Below are 8,352 nucleotides of genomic sequence, written 5' to 3'. Positions count from 1 at the left end.
CAAAGAAAAAGAATTTTTTCTTGTGTCATTTTATTAAACATAACATAGCCAAATATGCTAATGGTTTTAAAGTAAACACACAGCCCCATCAATTTTTCATGTTTCTCTTTAAGGTGCATAGCCAGTATTTAACAAGAATGCAGCACTGGCCAAGCACTGTCCTCCTTGGTGGAAAAAGTGGGAAGTCTATGGCCAGCTCAAATGCTCAGTCTCTGTGATCTGTCAGAGATTTATATGGCTCACTGGACCCTGTACAGCAGCCTGCTTGCTTTCTTAAGAGGACTGTGGCTTTCTGTCCTTTGTACTAGTTAGACACAGGCTTAATGGTCAATGGCAGGGAAGGTTATATTGTTATGCATTAGTGATGTAAGCATTATTTCTGACATGTATAAAGGAAAATTAAAATGTTTCCTGTACACTCATATAGTGTGTGACTAGGAATATGAGGCACTAAGGTGCTGTGCTGAAGCAAAAGCCCAAAGCAATGTAAACATCTATTTATTCTTAAGTATTTCTGCCACCATCATGTCATTATGTTACTAGATAGAACTGCTGTTGCTCTTGCTGGTAATCTCCTACTCAGTACATGCATAATCAGTGTAGACCTAATGACTTCCATTCATAGCTAGATCCATGGCCACAGGCACTGGCATACAGACTGTATGATGCTTCCTGTACTTTGTGCTCATTACCAAAGGAGAAATGCTCCAGCCCTGCTGGGTGGGCAGAGATCCCATTCTGATTTCCTGGGACCAGCTTCCTATTGCAGGCACACTGCATCAAGAGAGCACACAGGATTTGGATTGTGAATGGCTTCATTTATCCTTTGAGTAAATAATAAAGTTTCACAGTTTAAAACTCACACTGCTGACTCTGGGCTTTTCCCCATTGAAAAAAAATAGCAAGGAAAGGAATTCACTGTGCTCAGACCCATTGATTGGACTGAAAGGCAGCTGCTAACTCTGCACCACCATCTCCTCAGGCCCATTAGACTTGATAAGTGCTATCTGAAAGTCTGTTCAGGAGCACTGAGAGCAGAATCCTTTACAACTATTTGGTCCCACTGAAAATAACTGGAAAAGATTTTGCAGCCTAGGAAAAAGAAAAGGGACATTGATTTGTCTAGTAGTAATTTACTAATTCTAAAGAATAAGAATTTCTCTCAAAACTATGCTCCACTGTCCCCTCCAAATCTGACTCAAATATTTATTAGCTAAATAACTGCTTTAGGTTTAGCATTTATCTTGAAGATCTAGGAAAATTTAGACTGTGATTTTTTGGCCACTCCAACTTTGTACAACCTAATTCAGTCCAATAATTTTCAAAACACTTCATGTAACTCTTAATTGACCATACAGTAAGGTATATTTTCATGTAAAATTAGTTTCATTTTCCTGACTGTTAATAAAACCATTTAAAGCAACCTTCAGTAATGTAGTGAAAATAGTTCTATTGATTGACTTCCTGCAACACAAGTTATCAAATGTCACATATGTGGAGAAGGAAAAACAGTAAAGCAAAATGCCTGATCAGGAGGAACACATCTAGGATTCAACAAGCAGAGTATCACTTTTACAAAGCATATCCATCCATAATTTCTCAAATGTCTGTAAAAAAATTAATAAACTTTTTTTAAAATGCAGCTTCAGCTCTGTAAGAAGGTGTTAGTCACTGAGGCACCTTGCCACTATGCTGCAACCCTACTGCTGCTTGGTGCCCACAGACACATTTTTCTGTCTGATTTCATGCTTTTCTCTTCTCCTACACTTCAGCAGACCACCAGACCACAACCACAGGCACAATGGGGAAATGTTCCTATGATGTGGTTTCCGAAATTTGTCTCAGTTTTTCTTTTCTTGGCAAAGGCTTATTCATTTCCATGCTCTGCGCCAATGCTGTTCCCAGTAAATGATAGCTGTGTGAATACACAGTGCTGAATTGGGCTTTTTGTGTTCAGCTGGTTTCACAATGGCTTCTTCTGACTCAGTGTTCATTCTGGCAAACAAATTCAAATTCTAGTAAGTAGGGTTGCCACTTAGCAATTTTTTTTTTTTATTAGTAAATAGATTTATTCCTACTTCTTTGATTCTGTTTTCTTTTACTCTGACATTTAAAATCAAATCCTCATTTTTAAGAACCCTCTAGAGTAGATTAGATTAAATTTTCAGATGTAAGTAACATTGCTCAACCTCGACAGAGCTCAGTTGTGCCTGGTGCCTACTGTAAGCAATCTAAAAAGTTACTTACATGAAAAGAACAGTCTTTCAGAAGGAAAAAAAAAACCAGTATAATTTCTAAACATATCCTTTACAGAATGCAGACACTGACAGTTGTACAAAGGTTATATGCTAAAATGCCTGGGAGGTCCTTGCTGCAGCCCTGCTACAGAAGGCTCAGTGCTAGGCTCAGCCTGGGGCGCTCCTGTGGTGTCAAACAGAGCAGCTCCCTGGGCAGATGCACTGGTGGCACTGCACTGCCAAGCCTCCAGGTAAACACAATCCTCCAACTACTCTCTGTCCTTTGAGCCCAGCCATCCAACTGCTCTTTAACCAAATATCTGTATGCCCCTTCACAGTGTAATGACTCCACTTAGTTCCACGAATTTTGAAGGAGGGTCTGTTGGAAGCCTTGCTGAAGTCAAGATACATGACATCCACTGCTGGCAGCTTGGTAAGGTATGGTTGATCACTCTCTGCCATCTGCTGACAATAGCTTCCTTCTTCACTTGCCCCAAAATGTTCTTTGAGAGGACTTGCTCTTCCCTGGGATCAGCATTCTGGAGACTACTCTAACTGGCAGAAATTGTTCCAAGTTCCATGTAAAATAGATTGTATTGCCTTCTTGTCCAATGCCCTTCTCTACTATCAGATTTGAAACCTTCAGAGTGGATACAACATTTGATTAATCACTGAACTTCATTTTAAGATGGTGTCTTCAAGACTGAGGCTCCTGGCTACAGAGAAAGGGAAGGATCTTCAACATAGATCTAATTGCTAAGTTCTGAGACACTTCTGGGTTATGTGTCACTGCCCAAAACAATTTTTCCATAGCTTTATTTCTTTCCTTTCCTTCTCCATACACACATAGTTTAATATGATGAAATGGGGATCACAATTGGCTGGTTTGTCTGGCAGACAATTAGCAAGATTCAGCTTTTCTTCTTCCCACTCTCGCTCTATATATCGTACTTCAGGGAAACACACAAATTTTGGGGGTACTGCAGCAGACTTGGAGATAGATCTAATTCCAGTCTTAGCTGTATGTTTTGGCACTGCATATTGATTCCATTAGAAAGAATAACAGTTTTTTTCCTTGGCTTCTGAATCAGCCCAGCCACAGAGTTTCACAGACTGTGAATATTTCAGCTTGCTATCATAACCTTTTCTTGTGGTCCATCCATTAAAGAAGGCCAGTGGCAGTAAAAGGCATTTATATCTCAGCAGAAGCCTACCAGAATTTAACAGGACAAAGAAGAAACATTTCATCAACTATAAGTACTCCTCCTGTCAAAATCCTCCTTCAAATTATATATATATATATACATACACATATATATATGAGTCTCGTAGAAAAATTTGCAATAATGTTATTAATGCAAAGTGTATAAAAGCCAATATTTAGCTGAGTTTCATGAGTTTCAAGATAGCAAAAAGGAGTGTAACTCTTAATTACATCTCTGAAGGCTATGTGCAGAGGTATCTGCCAACAAAAATGAGGATATGCTTGAATAGCTGTGTCCAGTTTTTAACTCCACAATTAATAAAAAGACATGCACAGGCTAGAGAGGGTCCAAATGAGGGCCACCAAGATGATTCAGTTGCTGCAGAGCTGGACTTACAAGGAAAACTGAAGGAATTAGGCCTTTTCTCTCATGAGAAAAGACTCATGTGACCTCATCATAATTTCCTAGTACTTAAAGGGCAGTTAAAAAGCAGACAGTTCACTTCACAAGGACACATATGGAGCAGACAAGGGACAATGGGCTCAAGCTCCATTAGGACAGGTTTTTTCATCGTGATATAAGAAATAATCTTTTCACAGTGAGAACAATCAGCCATTGGAACAACCTCTCAGTTATGTTATAGTCTCCATCGTTGCAGGTTTTTTAAGACACCACTGGATAGGATGCTAGATAATGTCATTAGGGCTGCCTTTCACATGAAAGTTTGAAACAGATGAACTGCCTGTCTTTTCCAACTTAGGCTGTTCTATTATTCTATGACCCATCTACTACTTTTTGTTAGCATTTGGTCATGCATTATTAATTAGTGTACCTTGCTGGGTTGTTGTTGTTTGTTTTGTTTGGGAGGGGGTGTGTTTTGTTGGGGTTTTTTGTTGTGGTTTTCTTTTTTTTTTTAAATTCAGGAGTTCCATCCAAGCCTGAAATTTCGAAACAGATGGGACAATTTACCATTTGCTTGCCTAAACAAGATAACATCAGAGATCTCCAAAATGTTTTATTATCTCCTTTATCTCATCCTCTTTACAATTCTGGATTCTGAATCAGATTTGATAAATTGTTTGAGGATTTGGTTTTGACATGAACAATTGCTTTTTGTTGTGGCTCCAATTCATAGTCAGCACTGAACAAATGGCTTATCTGCCTCACACTATGATTCTTTGGCTGCCTAAAATAGAGAAATTATCAATATTGTAGTGACCTCTTTTTTTCCATGATGAAGGATCATGCTAATTTTCTGTAATAAACTAAATTACTTTGAACATCTAAGCTGGCAGGGATAAGAAACTAGAAAAAAAACCTACAGTTGAGAAATCAGAGTAAAATGAGAGGAAATTATTATAAATATCAACCAACAGAATGTAATTTGTGGATCAGGTTGCATAGATTTTTTACTTTCTTAATTTGACGTAACTTTAAGCAAAAATCCAGCACATAAACCCCAAGGATTTAAAAACATATGAAATTCTAGTTATCAGAAAAAAATAAAGGACTCCAGAGAATATTCTGATTTATTCTTAAAGGCTGGAAAATTGTATCTTGAGGTCAAAAATAACTGTCAAAAAAGAAAAAGAAATTACAGGGGAAAGATCTTGTGTAACTTAAGCCCAGAACTCACGAATACTTGGGTATGCATAATTAGGAAAATAATAATAAGAAGAAAATTAGGAGTTCCAAGATATGTGAAGTAATTTCTTCAATTGCTCATTAAAAATTTTAATGCATCATGTCCACCCTGTTAAACTAATATACCAGTCAAATACTGAAATCTGAACAGGACTATTCTTAGACTGTTGGCTAAGATGTCGACAATTTTTAAACTACTTTAAAGAAATAGAAAAACTTGATTAAATTAAGAAGTTCAGTGAAGAGTAACAGAAATGGTCAGAATGTTGGGACTAATTATAAGGGACAATTAAAAGTGTTGAATATCTCAAACTTAGCAAGGGGTCAGCTGAAGAGTAACGTTACAGATATTTCTTTAAAAATGTTAACCTAAATATGATATGAAGTAAAACTCGAAACAATTGGGTAAGTATCATAAAAAAATAGGAATAAGCATTTTCTTGTTTTCTTTATGAAAAATTAAGGAAATTGCATACCATAAGAGTATTTGATACATGATGCATCATCGTAAAAGTGCAGACGTATTGTATAAATCAGTTGGCCACTTTCTTTTTTTAAAAAAAGGGTTTTTTCGTGGAAAGGGAGCAAAAATTCATAATATTGCTATCACTGAAAAAGTAATATTTCCAACAGCTCAAGAAACAAGTCAAGAAAGAGTTTCTCACTGCTGCTGTAGTTACCACTGACTATAAGAGTGAACAAGAGTTTTGGAGAATGAGGGTGAGCCATGGCATTGTCCTGGATCCCTGGATAAGGTTGCTACAGAAAGAAATTCAGACTAACACGGCCACAGTCTCACGGCCAGTACCAAAACCTCCCTGAAATTATTGGAGTCTTTCCATGGACTTAAATAGACTCTGTCATTCTGCCACAGTGAAATGAACTTATGGCCAGCACCCAAAGTTCAAGAAAGCCCAGAGGACAAGATCCTGACCTTTCTATGTCTAACAAGGGGAAGGAAAAAAAAAAAAAAAAGAAAAAATAAAAGAACAGTAAGGGAGGAGGGCAGGCAGGATAATGGTGGAGGCATAAAGGAGAATAGGAACTTTGGGCTATGTTGGAGAAACTGATGGGGAAGGGAAGAGAGATGATCAAAGAAAGCTGGGTCAAAGAAGAGGGAGGAAGAATAACCTGGCACAGCAGAGGGAAATTAATAACACAGTTGGCAGCCCCTTCACGGAGCTCTGATTAGAGCTGCAAGGATTCAATGTCCTCCAAGTACCTCTCACACTTCCCTATTCCTATTGCAAGTTCCAGCAAAACTGAAAGCAAAAGAGCAAAGAAGACAAAGAGAAAAGCTTTTGCATTGGTGGCAAGAAGAAGTAAATTTGCTAGTAACGAGAAAAAGAGAGAATGCAAATCAAAGACCAATGCAAGTTTCTTGCATTCATTAGTTAACACCGAAGAAAAGGTTTTAGCTCAGAAAAACACTTTATGTTTAAAATGAAAGACACGTAATCCAAAAAGATTATTAGCTATGAACATGGTAAAAATGGTGCTCTATTACTCATGAGCATGTATGAAGCAGAATGGGTGGCCTTAGAAAGGGATTATGAGAAGAGATGGGGAAAAAACAGAACACCCACATCAAAAAACTGAGGAAATGCATAACAACAATAAGCTTATATTAAAAATGTTTTAACATCAGACTGCACTAAGAGAGCTTTAAAATTCTCCGTCCTGGGAGATGGTGACCAGACCAGCTTTAACTATTGATGAAGACAGTTCCTCACCCAGGCAAGGGTCATGGTCCAGATGACAGGTGCTTCTCAGAGCTTTCACCAGCTCTGACTTGAGTGGAAGGGTTTTGCCTTTCTTCCCCTGCCAGCCAGTCCAAGCACTAACATTTATTCAAATGGGATAAACAGTAGATACAATTTTTGGAAGAAACAGATATTCAGTTTATTAGGACTATGGAAACTCAACGCCAGATATTTAAAAGTATAATCAAGCCACTTAAGCCCAGCCATAACATTTAGATTATATTTAATCCTAATGTATTTCTTTAACTGATTTTTGATGAATCAGGCTTTTAAAAATTTTTACGTAAACGGTTCTTTGGATTTATATGCAAATACTATCCTTTGTAAACCAAAATGTTGGCATATATTCTTTCCACAGTGTACAAGTAGCCTAACTATTTACTCATCAGTTTATTTCTAGATTTTTTTGATGGTAAATAGCATCCAAAGAAAGGAAAGTGCTACCTTTTGGTATACCACTACAATGAACCCTTAGAGATCACAAATATTCCTTCTGTTAACATTCTTGCAAGAAGGTTAATCTGAACCTGATGGGTTAGCTCAATTTTGTTCTGATTGTTTGCTTAACATATGCATTAAGAACAGTTTGGGAAATTACTTACATTATACACGAGCTACTTCAAAGACTGCTAGAGTTTGTCAAAACATGTCATTTTGCAATGTTCCTAGTTGACTAAAATGGTATTCTTACCTCCAACTGGTGAGATACCTGAACATAACAAAATTCAAAACAGGCAACAAATCAATCTCTTAAAGACTTGCTGATCTCCTGTACCAGGTCTGTTCTACAAAAAGGGAAAGAACCTTTCATTTTCTTATGTCCCCATCCTGCTGCAGCAATGTGTGCTCCTTAAACTTCTCAAGATACTTGCTTTTACCCACTCCCACAGAAGATTTCACAGTTACGTGTTTGCCCTTGTGCTACAGATATTTTCATCCCTGTTCAGTAAACTGGAGTGTCAAAAAGTCAGAGAGGCTAAAGAAAACAAAAGTCACAGTCTGAGTTAACAGGATAAGCAGTGAGACAACAATTTGGCATAGCTAGCTTTAAATATAGTGAAAGGCCCAAAAATGTTAGAGCAAAAAGTCTCTAACCACTTTTTAAGAGGAGCAGAGATTCAAACTTTATCTTGTGTCAGCTCAGATTTCCAAGAGATCTTCCCACACTCTACATTATGGGTGACTGAAAGTTGTAATTTTAGTGAAACATGGATGATGTTCATTCTGTATTTTGGTGCAGTCTATAATTACAAGCTCCTACAGAGGCTTTCATGTCTACTTCATTTATATATTTCTCATAGCAAAGAATCAAAAAACACTCTGATAAAACATTCTGTTTAACATACAGATATATATAAACCCCCTTCAACAACACTTTACTATACTAGTCACCACACTGCAGGTCTAATGTCATGTCCCAAAATTTTTAGCTAGTACATTCTATGTAAATACCCTGAAATATCACGTTTGAAAGGCAAACATACAGGGTAAGGCACAATGAAA

This window comes from Oenanthe melanoleuca, chromosome 3 (genome assembly GCF_029582105.1).
Source record: "Oenanthe melanoleuca isolate GR-GAL-2019-014 chromosome 3, OMel1.0, whole genome shotgun sequence".
Classification (NCBI taxonomy): domain Eukaryota; kingdom Metazoa; phylum Chordata; class Aves; order Passeriformes; family Muscicapidae; genus Oenanthe; species Oenanthe melanoleuca.
The sequence above is the reverse complement of the archived record's forward strand: the minus strand, read 5'-3'. Positions refer to the sequence as shown.